Consider the following 18,870-nt stretch of genomic DNA (forward strand, 5'->3'; position numbering starts at 1 on the left):
TTGAGGAGCTATCAGGAGACTCGGGTGTTCCTGAGCTCTATTTGAACGTGACCACCCAGAGTGAGCCTGCCAGAGTGTGAGGGTAAAGGTACAGTCTTCCAGCTTGCTAAGTCAGTCCAAGACTTCTAACACCAACTGTAAGAAATTAGGATCTAATTAGCAAAGTTGGAATGCACAGTCTCAATACTGACCTCCGACACCAACTGAACATTTATGAGCATTACCCAAATCACTTGCAGGTTTGATAATTCACTAGAAGTAGTCAAAGAATTCAGTGAAAGATTTTATACACGAAGTTACACACAGGGAAAGGAAGCGCAGTGAAATTATCCAAAGGAGGGAGCTCCCAGGACAGTCTGCAAAGGGTACAAGTTACAGACAAATTTTCCTACCGGTATTGGTGTGTTATGGAACACAGCAGATACTGCTACCCAGATAGCAGCTGACCAGAGTTTTAATTGGAGCAATATTACTTAGATATGGTTGGTTGATGGTACACGTGGTTGACCTCAAGGTCAACTGTGTGACCCAATGCCTCCTCTGTGAAGCACATATTGGTTTTAATCATTTCTTTTTAAAAGTTTTGTTTATTTGAAAGAAATACCAAAAAAAAGGGGGGGGGGGAGGAAGGAAGGAGAGAGGGGGGAGAGAGACTGAGGATGTGAATCTTCCATCTGCTGGTTCACTCCCTGCATAGCCACAAATACCAGGGCTATGCCAAACCACAGCTAGGAGCCAGGAGCTTATTCCAGGTCACTCACATGGATAGTAGGGACTGAGGTATCTGAGCCAGACTTTGCTGTTTTTCTGGATCATAAACAAGGAGGAGGAGGAGAAGTAAAGCAGCTGGAACATGAAATGACTCCTATATGAGATGTTGGTGTCAGAGGTAGTGGCTTTAACCACTACACCTCAATGTGGTACCAGATCTTTTAAAAAAAAATAACTATTTTACAGTTAGAGAGAGAGAGAGAGAGAGAAAGAGACTAACAGACACTCATACAGAGACAGAGGTGGAGAGAGACAGAGAGGTTCTTTGTACTGACTCACTCCTCAAATGCCTCCAGTGGTTAGGACTTGAAGAGGCAAAGCCGAGAACTGGAAACGCAATGCAGGTCTCCCACGAGGGAGGCAGGATCACAATGGCTTGAACCATCACCCACTGGAATTGTGACCCAGAGACCGATATTAAATCCAGGTATTCCGATGTGGGATATGGAAGCTTAATCACTAAGCCAAAAGCCTGTTTGATCTTTCAAAGGAACATAGCTGCCACTCTAAAGATCAAGTGTGGCCAGCTTTCTCCCTAAACAAATACACTTCTAATTATGTAGGACATAGGTAATTTCCTAAAAGCCAAGGGTGAAGGTCAAGCCTCTTGAGACCAAATTCATAACTACACAGGGTGTTAGCAAGCCTACTCATTGCCCTCAGGACTTACAACCCTAGAGCCTTTCTCCCAGCAAATCCATCACAGCAAACCAGCAAACTTATTCTTCAATACCTCCTTTTGGTCCTCAGACCTGAATACCATCACTAATACAAACACGCATAGACACATAAAGTTGGCACACCGTGAACCCTCTGAAATCACATACAGCACTTTGAAACTATGTTTGCATTTGATTGCAGGTGGGAGAAATATCTGAAGTTCACATATTTCATCTGATTTAAAAGAACTCTGTTTCCCATAAAAGGTTAAATACTCCTGGTCTGGAGAAATGTGAATTCTTGCAGTCCCCACACCACCACTGCTGGACTACTCTTTTGTGTACTCTAGGAGTCCTGTGTGCCAAAAGAAGGGGCCAAGATGGAGGAGATGTTGCCTGGGCTGCCAGGGTAGGAGCACGTTTTGCTATCTTGGTTTACAAGGCCTCTTGGGTTAATTCTAGAAGCATCAAAGCAAGCTTGTCTTCTGTCTTTCCTGTGCTCTGCAGGCCAACAGCTTCTTGTGCTAAAATAAACAACTGGCAGTTTCATTAGACTCCACAGAAGGAAGGAAAAGGTTTATGTTTCATACCTTTTAGATTATATAACAGCATTACTATGTGAACTTCAAGTCTTCAATCTGTTCAGTTTATTTAAACTTAAAAAACAGCACGGACATGTAAGTAGAATAAAGTATGTCTAATTCTGAGCATTTCCAATAAGCATGCAGCTGCTAACAGAGCTTCTGAAACAATAAAACACTTATCTCTGATGGGTGGGTTTCGTGTATATCATCCTTAGAATTAAGCTACAGCTTCTGGAAAGGGGTTGGGGGAGAGATTTTATTTGTTTCGACTGCAGAAGAAACCCCCCACACTTTATTTTGCATCCACTGTGGCTCTTACATAACCATGGAAATTACAACCTGTTTGTGCCAACCAGGATTGAGAAATTTAAAATCTGTATTTAAAAACCTGTTTAGTTTTTATTCATTTTGCTCAGCCTTGGGTTCTTATCAGACAAGGCTGTAATTATTTGATGCTCTGTAATACCGATTCATTCAAAGGTACTACTTGAGTGTTAGCCAGACCTTGATTCAGAACTAGATCCTGTAGGAGGTCCACATATAAAATGGTTGTCTCTGGAACGACTGCAGTTCAGTGAGAAGAGATGAGTGGCTCTTAACACTCACAAAATATTAAAATGCTGGGGTTTTGTATTTTCATTACGGAATCTTTTGAAATTCCAATGCCTGGTTTTTTGCATTGAAATAGAAAAATTCTATCCTGAAATTCATATGAAATGGCAAAGGGTCATGACCAAAAAGGTCATGAAAAAGGTTAGCAGAATTTGAGATCTTACAATTCTTGAGTTCAAAACTTACCCGAAAGCTTCAGAGATGAAAACAGGGTAGCACCGGCATATAGTCCACTGGGGGTAGACTGGAGAGCCGAGAAACAAACCCTCACAGCTATTAGAGATAGTGATCAGTGAAAACTAGCACTGCTCATCAACATTCTCACATCAGTATGTGTGGAGTATGTTATATGCGTGAAATACTGCGGGAGAAGGCGAGCTTTGGTTCCAGAATGAAAGATCTGCACGATGGTAAGAAAAACAGGATGGGACAGACTGCAAAAGGAAGAATGGGGAAGAGTGCACACTATAGACTGGACCAAAGGTGTATGCATGAATAAAAAACTGAAGCTTTTGAAGGACAGAAAGCTTGCTCTCTTTGGGAGAAGTGGTGGAAGTGTCATGTTCTCCATGATTGGTGTTTTAGTTTAAGTCACAAAATCACAACAACTACGGATGATTTGTAGCAGAGTTACCCTAAAAGAACTGAGATTTAAAAATCAGAAAGGGATGGATCTTATCCTGCTCAGAGGGCAAGCACAGATGAACACCAGGACAAGCAATCAGTGGCTGTCCGGTGTCTCCAATTGAGAAGCCTCTTCAACAATGGACAGCAAGGCCTAAGTACAGTGTCACAGGCCTGGTACAAGCTCAAGGGTGGCATAGCAACCAAGATGGGTGAAGAGTCAGGCCTGAAAGGAAAACATCAATTAGGGCTGGAGACAACAAGAAATCTATCCAGGGAGACAATGACATTGTGGTTTCAAAAAAAAATGCTGGTTCTTGGTAGGATGCAGTGTGAGGTTGAAGGTGTGTGATGGGGGCTGTGAGCAAGCTTGGCAAGCAGATAATAGCCAAGAGATCTAAGCCATGGGCTTGAGTGACCAGGAGAGCAACAGAGCCAATTACAGCAGCAGCTCCATTTCTTGACCATCATGGAGATAGTCAAGAATGGGGGAACTCTGGCCCTAGGAGGGCTGATGTATGGTCAACCAGTCCTTAAAATGCAGGGAGCTAAAACGTCATCCTACCACTCAGTTGGATCTAGCTCTAGAGGAGCCAGGTGTGGCAAAGAAGGAAATGGGTGCTGAGGAATGTTCTTAAAACTTAACTACCTTCTTATGGGGAACAGAGGGGAATGTTTCAGTACCTAGATAGCAATAGAATCAGAACTTACAATAGCTTCCACAAAAGAGAACCTAATCAAAAATATGGTTGATAATCTAGGATCACAAGTACTCCATTTAAATCTTATTGAGTTGTTCTAGACCATGCTACCCAAAGTAGCTTTGGGACATTATGGAAATGCTCAGCACAGTAGCCTCATGTGGCTGGGGAGCGCTTGAAATGTAGCCAACAGCTACCTTGTTGAGCATTGCCTTTCTACAACAAGGAACCCATTAAAGAGTATCTATAAACAGAGTTTGCAGAGAGCCTGCACTCACTGCAAGGAAGACAGACCCCAAATGGGTCTAGATAAAGTAGTTGATAAATCCTTGAACAGACATTAAAGGAAGTGTGTCATGGGCCAGCCAAGGCCCCAGCTCAGAGATGTATGTTTAGGAGCATAGCCATGTCTTTCTGGAGTTTGGGTCTCTGGACTGGGAAAGATGGAGTGCTGAGCCAGATGGACAGAGGTAAATCAGAGAGTTTATAGGCACATGAAACGTTTCCTGTTTTTCTTTGATCCCTGCTCTCCCCACCAAGGCAAGGGGACCAGCAGGAATTCCTCTGAACTCTGTTACCTAAAAGGAAGTAATATTTTTCTGAGTTTTGACTCCTGAGCACACAATTTTAATTTTAAAAACTGTCCCTGATACATACCAAGAGCAGTTACTAGGCTTAAGTACTTTAGTCCAAAAAAAAGATAAGATATTGCCATTGGCACTCTAATGTAAATGAACAGGAGCTCATTATGCAAAATGGAACAATCCAGGCACTAGAAGGCAAGTCCTATGTGATCTGATTCATATATGGAATCCAAAAGAGTTGGTCTTTCAGGAGTTCAAAGTAGAATAGTGGTTATCAGAGGCTGAGAGAGCAGGAGAGCGAGGGCAATTAAGGAGTATGAAGTTATAGGTAAAGATATGAAGCTCAGGTGTGATATTGCATGGTAGGGCAACTGTAGAACACAATAACACACTACTTGTTTGGAAGGAAGGGAAGGGAAGGGAAGGGAAGGGAAGGGAAGGGAAGGGAAGGGAAGGGAAGGGAAGGGAAGGGAAGGGAAGGGAAGGGAAGGGAAGGGAAGGGAAGGGAAGGGAAGGGAAGGGAAGGGAAGGGAAGGGAAGGGAAGGGAAGGGAAGGGAAGGGAAGGGAAGGGAAGGGAAGGGAAGGGAAGGGAAGGGAAGGGAAGGGAAGGGAAGGGAAGGGAAGGGAAGGGAAGGGAAGGGAAGGGAAGGGAAGGGAAGGGAAGGGAAGGGAAGGGAAGGGAAGGGAAGGGAAGGGAAGGGAAGGGAAGGGAAGGGAAGGGAAGGGAAGGGAAGGGAAGGGAAGGGAAGGGAAGGGAAGGGAAGGGAAGGGAAGGGAAGGGAAGGAAGGGAAGGGAAGGGAAGGGAAGGGAAGGGAAGGGAAGGGAAGGGAAGGGAAGGGAAGGGAAGGGAAGGGAAGGGAAGGGAAGGGAAGGGAAGGGAAGGGAAGGGAAGGGAAGCAGAGAGGGAGGGGAGGGTTGATGGGGAGGGAAGAAGGAGAAAGAAAAGGAAGGAAGGAAATAAGGAAGGAAGGAAACGGAGGGAGAAAATGGGAGAAAATGGGAGAAAAGACAGACAAGACAGGAAAGAAAGAAAAGGAGGGAAGGGAGAGAGGGAGAAGGAAAGAAACTACAGAGCAAGGCTTGATGTCCACATTCTATATTGGAGTAACACAGAGTTTGATTTCCAAATTTCTTTTCAGTATAGACCCTGACCCTGGGACAAAGCAGTGATGGCTCATGTTACTGGGTTTCTGCCACCCCTGTGGGAGACCTTCATTGAGTCCTTAGCTCTTGGGTTTGGACTGGCTCAGTCCTAGGCATGGTGGAATTTTGGAGCTTGTTGTCTCTATCTACTTTTCAAAATTAAAAAGCTAGGAGAAAAAAATTGGGCCATTTTTTCATAAAGAAATGATAAATATTTAAGTAGATATGCTAATCCTTATTTGAAGATTTCACAATATATGTTTGTACCAAAATATCACATGGAATCCCACAAATGTGCACTCTTCTTTCACAGGTTAAAGGTGTTTTTTTTTTTTTTTTTAAAGTAAGTAAAAACATGTGTCAGGCCTGGTGCCATGGCCTAGTGGCTAAAGTCCTCACCTTGAATACACTGGGATCCCATATGGACTCCGGTTCTAAACCTGGAAGCTCCACTTCCCATCCAGCTCCCTGCTTGTGGCCTGGGGAAACCAGCTGAGGACGGCCCAATGCCTTGGGACCCTGCACCTGCATGGGAGACCTGGAGGAAGTTCCTGACTCCTGGCTTCGGATCAATGCTGCACCTCTCCGTCTTTCCTTCTCTCTGTATATCTGACTTTGCAACAAAAATAAATAAATCTTTAAAAAAATGTGTCACCTTGGGGCTGGCATTGTTATGTGCCACTCTCCTATAACCCCACAACAAGGAAAGGAACTGGCTAAAGTGCAGAGGAGAATTCTGGGAACTAAAAAAATAAAGGAATAAAGGAATTTACTCCTCCAGGCTTGAATGTTCCCAGTACAATTCCTCAGATTCCACCATTCTTTCCTCTGAAATAATTCAGGAAAGATACAAACACAGACGACATGCTGGCAGAACTCAATGCTGGCAGAATTTTCATAAAGTTCTAGTAAGGTACAATCAGAACTAAGGCCAAACAGAAAGTAAAGACACCCAGATATGTGAAGTGAGCCTCAACAGAAACATGGGCTTATGAAGAAAAGAAAGCACCAAAACAGAAACTTATGGGGAATGGTGCAGGGAGGGCACCATCATGGTGCAGCATCTTAAGCTTCTGCCTGCAACATTAGCACTCAAATGAGCCCTGACCAAGTCCTGGATGCTCCACTTCTGACCCAGCTGCCTGCTAATGTGCCTGGGAAGGCAGCAGCAGAAGGCTGAAGTGCTTGGGCCCTGCTACCCATATTGGAGAGCCAAATGGAGCTGTAGGCTCCTGGCTTTAACCTGGCCCAGTCCTGATTGTTTTGTCATTTGGGAAATGAACGAGGGACTGGAAGTTCAATCTAATTCTGCTTTTCAAATATATAATAAATCAGTCTTTAAAACAAAGATTGAGAGATCCGAGTTTCCTCTCACTACTTGTGGATCTTCTCAGGCCTGAGTTTCCTTGTTGGTGAAACAGAGATGAAAGAATATAACTGTCTGGCCCAGCAGTGAAGACTCTGGTTAAAATGCTTGGGTCTGATACAGACTATTTTGGTTCAAATTTCCTGCTAATGGATACCTTGGGCGCCAGTGATAACGGGTCAAGAGTTTGGGTTTCTGGCACCCACAAGGACATAGCCTTCAGGTTGGCCCAGCCTCAGCTGTTGTGGGTATTTTCTGAGAAACACAGAAAATGAAGGATGAGGGAGGAGGGGAGGGAAGAGAAGGGGAGTGTGTGAGGAAGGGCCAAAAGGAGAAGGAAACGCAAGAGGAAGTGAGAGAGGGAAGGAGGGAGGGAGGGATGAATGGAGGGAGGGATGGAGGGACAGTGAATGGGAGGGAGGGAGGGACAGTGAGTGGGAGGAAGGGAGGGAGGGAAGAAGGGAGGGAAGTAGGAAGGGAAGAAGGGATGAAGGAAGAAAGAAAGAAACTTCTCCACTGACAGATTTTGCAACCAAATACAATGGGTAATCTTTTTGGTTACTGATATGAAGAGATCAACTGGCAGAAATTCTTCTGTGATAATAATAAAAAATATTGAGGCTGGACTGGGTATTAGAGGATACTAAGAAATCATTACGGCTGTATTTTAAGGAAAATGTTCATATTTATGAGAGATGCACACAAGATGTTAAGGTAACATAAGTTACAGGATTTAATATATTTGCCATCAAAGGAGATATAGGTAGGGGGAAAATTGGGGGAATGTTAGGGGATGGGAGGAGAGGAGGATAGAGGAAGGGAGGAGAAAGGAAATGAAAAAGAGAAAAGATAGAAAAATTCATACAAGAATTACAATTTTGAAATTCTCAGTTCCCTCAGATGTAAACAGCTAGTTTATCCAAGCCTACTACTCCTCAAGCATATATCACATTTAAAACCCAAATCTTCCTCTAAAACTTCTCAAATATGAGCCACACAAGATGCTGGCTCTTACTGGGAGCTACCAACAGGTATTACACATTCTCAAATCAATCACTTGACATTTTTATGGCATCACAAAATCTACACCTTTGCTCCTGCCTAAATCAACAAGAAACCCATCAGCCAAGGCTGCATATATTACAGAATCCTTGTAAATCAGCAGTTGCCTTTAGGCTCGAGGGGCCTCCAAATCTAAGCAGCTGTTCCAAACAGTAAAATCTCATTAGTTCAATGCCCAACCACTCACCAGTGAGGCTTACTTCAAAGTCATGAACACTGCAAAATATAGGAGAGAAAGAGCCAGGAAACTTCTGTATGTTTAAGATAATTGGCAAGCTGAGAACTTGATTTCTTCTCAATAGAGAAAGAGAAGCGCATGCCATAAAAGCGTCTTTTCCCTTTAATAACTTTCCTTCTCCTGCCTTTTACAACGATGTACCTTTTTCCTAATGGAAAAGAAGTGGGAAGATCACACTTCCTTATGAACAAGGTGGGAAATTAGATGCATCAGGGTACTTCTCAGTAGGGTACTTCAAAAAGCTCATGTAAAAATAAAATAAAGAGTTTAATGTGATGCAAGGAACCTGAAGGTCACAGGTGTGAGTGTGTGTGATATGTATTATTTCCACAAACTTTTTGAAGACCCTATCCAAGCTTATTGTTGATGGTTGTGATCTGCTAAAATGCCAGTTGACTTGAGCACTGTGGTGGAAGAAGATGGCATTCATTGTTATTACTGCTGAATTATTTTATCACTGAAGGATGTTTATTACCATTTAAGTAAAGGATATTCTACAGCAACAATCTTTCTTATATATATGTTAGACAGGTCCTTCCAGAGGGCACCAAATCAGTTCCAACATCTATCAGATGGTGAAAAGAGAATGAGGAAATGACCCCTTGGGTAGGAGTCTATTTACGTTTTGTTTGTGTTTGCTTTTTACTTGCATATGGAAGAGACTTAGGGATGAAGGCAGCTACATACTAAAGCAGGTTAACTCTGATCCTTGGCAAAAGGTATCATTCCTGTTATCACTAGGCACTGGTTATTTGTATCACATTGTAAATAATCTAAATATATCCAATGAGTCTAATGCATATGCAGGTTTTCAATTGTTTAATGTAGGACTATGTGAGCAATGGTGGTGATCCATGACACTGAGCTAGTAGGAGGTAGAAGACACTGAACTTGACAGTGTACCAATCACCATTGACCAGTGATTAGCTTTTTAAAAGGAGCATATCTATCAGTGTTACAAATTCTTCTGGTATGGGGACTCCAGCAGCACTTTATACAGGAAGGCCCACAGCTGGCCAGACCAATACACCCTTCCCGCAAAGTGTGAATGCTATCTTGTGTGCATATGAACAACTTGTTCCTACATCTTATCTCTTCTTCTTCTTCTGTGTCATCATAATGGATTCCTCCTTTCCTACAAACTATTCTATAGGATGTTGGCTTTTTAAGTGAAGAGATTGGAAGGGACATTAGCAACTTTGTCATGATTACAACTTTTGAAGGATCATACCACTCTGATTATTTTCATGACTGCTTTAGAAAGGGAAGGGTTACAAGAGAAGTTTCTATTCCAACTGAATATCAATTCACTCTTACATGCCATCCTTTGACAAATCACATGAGAGCAAATTACTTTGTCAACTTTGAGATCTTTAGTGTAAGTACAGTGCTGTCTCAGCGCTGGTGTTGCGATATAGTGGGTTAAGCTGCTCCACTTCCACCACTCCAACTTCCTACTAAGACACCTGGAAAAAGCAATGAAATATGACCCACGTGGGTGGGCTTCTCTACCCATTTGGAAGACCTGGATAAAGCTCTGAGTTCCTGGTTTCATTCTGGCCCAGTTCCAAGCCTTGTATTTGTTTGGGGAGTAAACCAGCAGGCGGAAGACATTTCCCTCCTCCATGTCTCAGTAATGTCTTTCAAATAAACAAATAAGTCTCAAATAACAAAAAATAGTGTTGTTATACAATGGGTACTTAATAGATATGAGGACATTTTAATAATGTCATAAAAAATGGAATTAAAATATGTTTATCTTGGTGCAAGAGCATTTTGAAATCCAAGAGTATTATTTTTAAAGATTTATTTTTCATTTTTGTTTGGAAGACAGAGATATAGAAAGAGAAGGAGGGAGGGAAGGAAAGAATGAGATCTCTCATGCGCTGGTTCACTCCCCCAAATGGCCTCAATGGCCAGAGGTGGATCACTCTGAGGTCAAGAGCCTCTTTCAGGTCTCCCGTATGGGTATAGAGACTGAAGGATTTGGGCCCTACTGCACTACTTTCCCAGGTCATTAGCAGAGAGCTGGATCAAAAATGGGGCCTCTGGGACTCATACTGTTGTGCATATGGGATACTGGTGCTGCAGGCATAGGCTTAGCCACCTATGCCACAGCTAGTCTCAAATCCAAGGGTATTTCCTAATAATATGGATCTCCATTAACTTTTTGAAGACCCCCTCAAATGCATGAATTTCAAAATTTTTGGCACCAAAATACTTATCTTTTTAATGTCATTTTTCTGTGAACTCTTATTCTTGGGAGGAATGAATAAATGAAATCAGTTCATTTTACCTGTTGCTGGTGACAAAGTAAAGCAATCTTCCATGAGAGTCCTGAGATCATGTCTGAAAATAAATTTCTCTAAGGCTTTTCTGCATTCCTTTTATCATATTTCTGTTGTATGATAATGGTTTGTGTTTTCTAAAGAGACTACTAATTTATCAGAGAAAAGCCAAACACAGAGATTTGCCAAAGGAAGGAGTAAGCAGGAATCCTCTTGTGCATAGTTCATAGTCTTTTAAAAATAGCACCAAACCCACTGCAGAAAACCACTGTCCAAAAATTTAACTGATGATTTCTGTAGAATAGTTGGTGCTTGCTGGCAAATCTTCCAAATTACCAGATGGTTTTGGAAACCAGACCAGAGACAACATTAACACACAGGGTTCTGCCAGATTCTTGCACAAGTTTTTAACATCACCTTCCATATTTGGTACAGATGAAAGGGTAACTGGAGGCCTGTGGAAAATATGAGCAGTAGGGTCACAGATTTTTTTTTTTCTTTTTGCTTGCTTTTCACATATCCCTCCACACTCTAGAAGGGAAGGAAATGGCTTAGGTAATGTTATGCTGATGTTCAAGAACTATCGTCTCCAGGTCAGTGATAACTATGGAAGGCAGGTCACGGTGGGGACCCTGGCTTTCCAGCCTTAGGAATGATGGGACTCATGTGTGCCTGGGGAGCTTTTCCTCCTCTAGAAGCCAATGTGAAAACTTCCAAAAACCTGAGATTCTTCTAGCCCAGTGATGTGCTTAACAGAAAAAAGGAAAAGAAATTAAATGAAAACAGGTTTCCAAAAAGATCATAGTTACTGTCCAAATCATAGTCCAAAAAAATGTTAACAGCCCACAATTATATCCCTGGCCAAGGATGGTCCAAAACATAATCTATCAGGAAAAAGACAGTGTAGTCCAAGCCATTCCTTGAAAGGGAATCCCAGTAGTATACTAAGTAGCCCCAGCCTTCCTCACAGCAGGAAAAAGCTCCTTCTCCCTTCTCCATCTGGGCTTTCCAGCATCAGAAACAGTACGAAAGTGACTCCCCAGTTTAGAAAGATGAGAAGGGCCTTGCAGATAGGGAGCTATGTGGCTCGGTGCCCCAAATGTGTCCTGCATCCATCTAAGGAAATTTCACATTTGGTTCCTAAGTTTATAAGATCATGGCTCCACATAGTGAGGAACTCTGAATATGAGCTGCCTTATTTTCCCCCTAGCATCCTTATTCTATCACAGCTAATCTTATGTCACCACCCATACTCTTAGGTTCTGACATTTACTTCTTCTTGGGGAGCCAGCAAATTATTTCCAAGCAACTTGCCTCTTTCTTTGTTGATGCTTATTTCCATAGGTAAGCATTAACCTTTCTGCCAAACACGTAACTCTGTCATTGCTGTTCCTTGTATCTTCCTGTGCTCTTTACTATTTTTCCTCCAAATTTTTGTAAATCTAGAAAATTAACTCATGCAACACCAAAGATTTACTACTAGAATGCTCAAGCAAGTTTAGTCCACTCACCAGACACAAATTTGGAGCAAGGAGGAAGAAGGAATTAAGTATTTCTTTTTAAGTGGGTCATATGGAACAAAGGGCAAGACATATCATACATATATGTATCAGCTTTGAAAAGGTGTCTGAACTTTGGCAGAAATCCTACCACTTGTTGTATTGTAATGAATTACAACAAAAAAGTCTGTAGTAATCAGTCATCTTTTCTTTAGACTTCTCATTGACAGAGTTTCTTCGCACTCGTCACAATCTGAAATTTTTTACTAAAATCATGGAGAGGAGAGAAGAAAACAGAGATAGTTCCCACTCATTGGTTCATTCCCAATATGCAACAGTCCAATGATGAGTATTTGGGAACAAATCTTGGGAACCAGGCACCCAAAAACTCACCAGAACTTCCAGGTTGGTGGCATGGAACCAATCAACTTGAGCCATCACCATCATCCCTGAAGTCTGTATTAGCAAGAAGCTGAAGTCAGAAGATAAAACTGGGCATTGAACATAGGTACTCCAGTGTGGCATAAACATCTTAGACGCTAGACCAAGTGCCCATCCTTGTAGTATTTCTATTGGACAGTGTTTTATAGTTGATCTGTTTCAAAGCATATCTCTTACATTATTGTTCAATGTCCAATTATCTCTGCTTATTCATTTATCCAATAATTATTAAGGATCTATTTGTGTGCAAGTAACTGGGTAAGGTGCTGAGAATGCAAATGTAAATCAGAAATTTAACACCCAAGAGACTTGTACAGACAATATTCTTATATTGTTGCACTAAATGTGTATAACAATAATGCAAAGCAAAACCAGAAAAGTATGAAAAAGGAACTACAGATTCAATATAAGGGCAGCTCAGAGAAACATGTTTAGTATATAACTCAACGTTTTAATTTAATGGAAAATTATGGCTAATTTGGGGGGAGGACTATTCCTGATTTGTAATGATATAAAGATTTGATTTGAAAAACTATGGCAAAGTTGTATTTAACACCTTTATACTAATAGTTACTTTACAAAGCTCATTGAAAAAGGAGCAAAAAGATCTTTATTTTGTTGCAAAATAAAGTTTGAAATCCACACATAGTTTTCATAGTTTTCTTTTGGGACTCTTTGTATATGCATGCATTTCCAAATTTTGGTACCAAAATAAACTTTAGACTTCTTGGACAAAATCATTAAATTTTAAGACTGGAAAATGAACTCCTGAAATGAACTCATGATGTATGAGCATATGTCATGTGAAATGAAATATTTATTTTAGCACAAAAAACATTCAAAATCTGTTTGCTTACTGATGTCCATCATATTCACAGCTTGCATTTCCATAAACTTTGTGAAGATTCCTCATGTGTATATCCTTTGAGTCTATTTCTATCTCTGTGTCATAGAGCTCCCTGTGTGTAAAAGCACAGTGTTTTGTCCACACTGCTTTTCTTTCCCTTCTAACTTGTGGGACAGTACCTGGAATGTGCTCAATGTTTATTGAATGAATTACTTTATTAATAATTAATTTGGTCATGGGGAGAATTCCAGACCAAGGCTGTAGACAGAAGTTGATTACAGAAAGATTCCTTTGATTCCATTGTTTGGCAGATACAGAATCTTTCAGTTTTGAAAAATAAAGCAATATGTTTCTTGTTCCATTTTTCCGTTTATTTTTATTTGAAACAAACGTCCTTGTTTTCTCCCCATGTCCTGCCCCATGAAATTGCTGGGTGTGCCTGTGTATGCTGAGAGATAACAGGGGAGAAATGTCCTTTTCTCACCCAGGCTCCCTAGCAGCTCCCTGGCTGAGTGGGGGCTTCATTCAACAGTGCCTCCAAAATGTGGGAATGTTGCACCATAGCTACACTGAGGATTAACCAAACTCAGGCAAGTGTTTGGAGAGATTTAGATGAAGGTCCCCATGGACCCACAAGGTATTAATGCAATGGAATGTTTAGAAAATCATGCAGTTTGGCTCAACTCTTCAAACTTGTGAGGCTCCAATTTTGGAGTTATTGCTCTGTTCCCATTTCCATCAGTTCTTATTCCATTACCATTCACAGCATGGGAAAAGACTTAGGGAGTGAGAAAGGAAAAACAAAACCTGAGCCCCACAGCATTTCAATATCTGCATGTAGGGAAAAGGGATGGGCAATTAGGGGAAGATATAACTAACTCAGTGAAAAGTGAGATCCAAAGAAGTTCAGGACAGATAAAAGGAAGACCTTCCCTCATTTTATAGACTACTTAGGATTGAATCTGCCGTGTTTCCCTTGCTCTCCAGATTGTTTATGTTAGATGATAGAGCAGGTCCTTTTATTTGCAAAAGGTTCTTAATAGCAAATTCATCTCATTATGTTTAAGATGTGATTAAAGTTAGGCGAAGCCTTATAATCTCAGGCATTTTAATTAAACATCTTCACATTTGCTCAGAATAACATGGAGTGCCTGCAAAAAGCATTCCCCTGCAAGTCACAAAGGTTTAGGATGTATTCAATGATATTTGCAGAGTAATAACTATTTTCATTATTATAAACTGTTGCATCTTCTCTACCATCCCCAAATGATCATAAACTCCACGTTTTAATTTTTAGTTCACTACAAAATTAGACACATGATAAATACATTGAGTGCTACCTAGTCCTAAAATCACTTTGTAAGTGCTATTTCATTTGACCCTTACACAAAAGTTCTGCAAAAAAAGAAATAGTATTATCTGTACAGATGATTTGTTTGATAAAATATACTCAGCATCTTCCAAAAATCACAGTATCTGTACAGTAAATATTAAAATGGACTTGAGAGCATCAACAGAAGCTATTACATTCATTTGTTCATTCAGTAAAATAGTGAGCGCTGCCTACATGCCTAGCTCTATACTAGGTACATTGTAAGTATCAAATTTTGTGTTTACATGTCCAAATGGATAAATCCTGCACTATTCTCTTTGTGTGTACACTTACTGAGGTTATGCGGCAGTAACTGGTTTCATCTGTTTGAAGTGAATCTACCAGGACCTAATTTCACATGTGGAAACAGCTTCTTTGCTTTCAGTACATTAACCTTTGCTCAAGTGGCTAGAAGAGCCACTGCCAAGATTTTCCTGCATTATTTAGGTCAATCCCAAGAACTACACCTCATCCACCAGGGCCTTAATGGCTAAAAGTAATTTCTTAACCCAAAATCTTAGTCATAGAGTTCAGCATTAGAAAAAGGATCAATCAGTGGCAAAGCCAAGGACATTCACATTAAATGATGTCTTTTTTTTGTTTTGTTTTGTTTTGTCATGCTCTGAATACGCGGATGACCCTGATGTATAGTTGAAAGTGTTTATATGTTTGGTGAAGCAAAAGCTGTATTATATAGAAATGATTAGTTATGACATTCTGTGCAATTCAGCCATCAACTGTCTCTCAGGGGATTTTGAGAGTGCTATGCTACCATTCAAATATTTTCTTGCTTTCTCTCTGTCCCTACTTTTTTTTTTTAATGCTAATTGATTTGCTCCATGAAATGCCCTATAAAGTGACCAGATGTTGTAAGAGAATCTCGACAGTAAGGGAATTCAGCAGGAGACTCCAGCAGCATAAATGATCCTCAAGTTTCCCCGGCTCTCAATTGAGCAAAAACAAAGACTCCCACTTGAAGTGGGATTACAAAGAATTGCCAGGATTTCACTGGTCATGTCTGCAGAAAAGAAAAATTGCTACCGCCAAACACACAAAGCAGAGTTTTGGAACTACAGAAGAAATGATCCCAGACAAGTAGTAAGGGGACCTATACTAATTCTGAACTCTGCTCTTGTGTAGCTGTAGGATATTGGTCAAATCATCAGTTCTCTGAGCCTCATGTTGTCATTTGTTGAAACTGAAATGGGTGCTATTATAGTTCTTGTGTTGCTGTTGGGTATGACTATTGCGGTCTGGGCATTTAGGAGAGTAAGCGATTTTTCCAGGGAAAATCAGAGAATTCATTCAGTGCTCATGTTGGTCTCATCTTTTGCCCATTGAAAAGGAGAAAGCTAGGAATGAAGAGACTCTACAACATAGAAGCAAATGGATAGTCACTCACATAGTCACCATCAACTCCCATTGGCAGAGGCCATCATGAAAGGACGTACGTGATTAAATGCAGGAAACAGTGTATCAGTGCTCAAAGAATGCATGGAAGGGGCTTCAAAATGATCTGTTCAGAAACCACAGAATCCTAGGTAGCTCACTTTCATTTATTTAGAAAGCAACAAGGAGCCAGGAGGAAATTCTATGTGTTCTTGTCTTGGAATGCTGTATGATTTTTACAAAGAATGTATTGGATGGGAAAATAAAGGAAGCTTTAGAAGATGCATTAGGAAGCTTGTGCTATGAATCATGTGTGACTGAAGGGCCTGAATTTAAAGTTTGAAAGACTCTGAAGACATTTCTAAGAGAGATCTAATAAATCTTTGTATTGGGGGTGGGAGGAGAGGAATGGAGAAGCCAAGTGGCTATGAAGTTTCTACATTGAGAGACTGCAGTAATACCATGCAGACAGGTTCTCAAATTTGAGCCTCAATCTGAGTCTCCTGGAGGGCTTGTTAACACTGAGGGCTTAGCCCCTCCCAGAAGTTTCAATTCAATAGTTCTGAGTGAGGCTCAGAGGCCACTTGTCTCTCAAGTTCTCAGGAGGCACTGCTGCTGCTATGGGCATCACACTCAGAGAATAACTGAGGTAGGTTGAAGGAGGTGGAGAGTTAATTTAAAAAGGAAGCAAGTTGGTATGTTCACATCTAAACACGTATGGCTTAAAGAACTTATAGAAAAGACACTATTTCTTTGTTACCAACCCAAAAGCCATCAACTCAGTAAAGCTGTACTTGGCTCACATTTGTGTGCCAGAGTCTAGCACAATGTCTAGAGACTATCTACTGATCAGCAGAATGCTCAATTTATTCATATGGAGATAACAGGAGTCAGCTGGAAATAGATGTGCATGAATTTTCGAGAGAATTTGTACCTGTTCATATGGATCAACAGACCAAAGAACTGCAAAGAAGACAGACTGCATCATTAGTTAACTTTTTTTTAAAATCCTTGAGAAGTTTAGCAGAATTAGGTATAAGAAATTCCAGAGTTTATGAACTGTATAGATAAGAGGATTGAAATACAAATTCATGTTTAAAATCTCTCACCCTTTACGCCCTAAGAATCCACACCAAAAAGCTTAAAACCATGTGTTTATAAGGTATGGAAACAAACAGAAGGAACATCCAAGTGTAACACTGGAAGAACAATTTCTGTATTTGCAAGAAAGTTGGATAAGATGATCTCTTGTTTCTTTTACAACATTAAAACATATTATGGTTCTGTGATTCAGGTGAAGCATAGGGAATAATGGTGACTTCTTGTAAAATTGAAATAAGAAATGTGATAGTTGAATGAGGCAGTGAAATCAACCAGAATTTATTTCTAAGAAGGAAGGATAAGCATAATAAAAATATAAGGAATAGCCAAGATACCATAAGGAATGTAAGAAATGAACAGCGGGACACTGGTTGAGTACAGGCCTTGACCGACGTCCCCTTCTCCCCCAACCTATGGAAGCAGTGGTTGGACTGTGTCAACTTGCCACATACAACATAAAGAAATCCAGGCACTAGACAACCATCCTTCCCTCTTCTCTTCATTACTTAGAAGTTAACAGATCTTGATGAAAATAACTTCATCAGATACGACAGAAAATTTTGAACTATAATGTACCAACTCTGTCATCAGAAACACCATGACATACATTCTAATCTGTCATGTGTTGCTCTCAATGGATTATTTTTAGAAAAATGGGGAATAAGTCAGGCGACATTATGCTTTAATGTTTAATCAGTAAAGGAAATCTGTGGCCTGATAGTACTAGAACATGGCATTCTCACGTTGAATATGTTTTTACCTCTGCTACTGGTTTAGAAATACTTTAGAAATACACAAAGGATTAAAAAAAATAGAGTGTGGTGCCTCGGGGAGTACCGCTAGTTTAAATAACACATGAAAAGTATTTATGAGCCCCTTTTTATGAGGTGGTCAAAGACAAGACCGTCCAGCATGTAACATAAGACTGGCTGAAGAAGAAAGCATATCCAAACCACATTGGAGAGTTAAGCATGAATGGAATTTTATTTCAGTCTCTATTGCTTATTTAAATTAATGGTGTTTTCAGATGGGGCCTAAATGATAATGCAGATCAAGGTGAGGCTTGCCAGGGAGAAAATATACTAGTCTATAATTCAAAGAATGTTACTAGGTAATGTTGAAATAATCCAAAATACATGGGTCCAGCAAAAGGGAGTTCCAGGAAGGGGTATGTGCTTCAAGTTCACTTTGAATTCTGTGGGTTGAACATTTCTCTAAATTCAGTACTTTGGAACTACTCCATGTTCACCAAATGTAGCTACTTGTCCATAGCCACCAAGGCCCAAGCACTGCACACACAGAACCACACCACCTTCTTGTAGAATCAGATGCACTTAGCTCAAAACACGTGCTTCACTTACTCAATTGTGCCAGCTGTGTGAGGAGTACATGCCTTCAGCTTTATTTCTCCTGAATGGTAACAGGTTCTAAGCCACTCTCTCTGCTTCCTTGCTGGGTCTCTTTGTGACAAAGAGCAGGCTCTGGTATGTGACAGCTGGTGAAGGTTATGGGTTGTGGATGCAGTCATAGAAAGAACAAAGATAACTGGCCCCTGGAGGCATTAGACAGAGATTCTTGGCCTCATTA

The sequence above is a fragment of the Ochotona curzoniae genome, unplaced genomic scaffold (assembly GCF_017591425.1).
Source record: "Ochotona curzoniae isolate NIBS_2020 unplaced genomic scaffold, NIBS_Ocur_1.0 contig_1071, whole genome shotgun sequence".
Classification (NCBI taxonomy): Eukaryota; Metazoa; Chordata; class Mammalia; order Lagomorpha; family Ochotonidae; genus Ochotona; species Ochotona curzoniae.